The sequence below is a fragment of the Trachymyrmex cornetzi genome, unplaced genomic scaffold, assembly GCF_001594075.2.
Source record: "Trachymyrmex cornetzi isolate Tcor2-1 unplaced genomic scaffold, Tcor1.1 scaffold745, whole genome shotgun sequence".
Classification (NCBI taxonomy): Eukaryota; Metazoa; Arthropoda; class Insecta; order Hymenoptera; family Formicidae; genus Trachymyrmex; species Trachymyrmex cornetzi.
Window position 1 is genome coordinate 448,610 of NW_017300076.1, and position 963 is coordinate 449,572.

A 963-nucleotide genomic window follows, 5' to 3' on the forward strand; every position below is an offset into this window, starting at 1 on the left:
ATATATATATATATATATATATATATATATAATAAGAACAGAAATATCCACTTTTGCATGTTATAATTGCTAGGTTTCCTTCTACGTCGGAATAATTCGTCATGACTCATATCTTTGATGACTCATCTCTTTTTTTTTATGTGTCGTATATCCGTTAGTCCGACGAAGATCGGTTAACGAAGAAACGAAAGGGATGCTATGGTTATCGGAAGTTTATATGGTATGCAGATAACACACACGGAAACGATATATATCTACAGGTCAGATTTTTCTCGGCGGTCAACTGCATACGTCTGTATTTAGTAGTATAAATAGTGATTCAACAGTGTTTATGAGAAGTATCTGGTACGATATGATCGTGCGGAGAGACAATTTTAGTCTGAACATTTCTAAATACTTTCTTCAAGAATATTTACGGCTCGTATTGTTCTATCTTATTTTTTGTTATAAAATGCTATAATAATATAAAGAAAAGAATATTTCTCTGCGTGGGCAGATGGTGAAGGAACAACAATATCGGCAGATAGTTCCGAAATCCGGATTACTTTTTTTGCTGTATATCGAGTGCAGAAAAGGGTGAGCAAAACAGCTTCGAATAAACGATATATCATTTACATCATTACGAGAAATACAGTACTATATAATATACGAATAATTTATCGAAAGGATATTAAATAACACAACGATATTAAATTTTATGGAGGGGAGGAGAGAAATATGAGACGCTTAAGCGAGACGTGCAAAGAATCTTGTTATCGTTAGAAATGATAAGCCTACTGCATCGCCCATGATGAATCTCAAGTTACATCAAGTTGCAAATTCATTTGTGATGCGTCACGTGAAACGCAAAATTATTGTGAGAAAACGTTTGCGAGCAAAGATTTAAAATTTATTGTTTAAAAATTTATAAAAGTTAGTTTAACGAAATTTGCAGTGCAAACTTTCGCATAATATAGATGCATT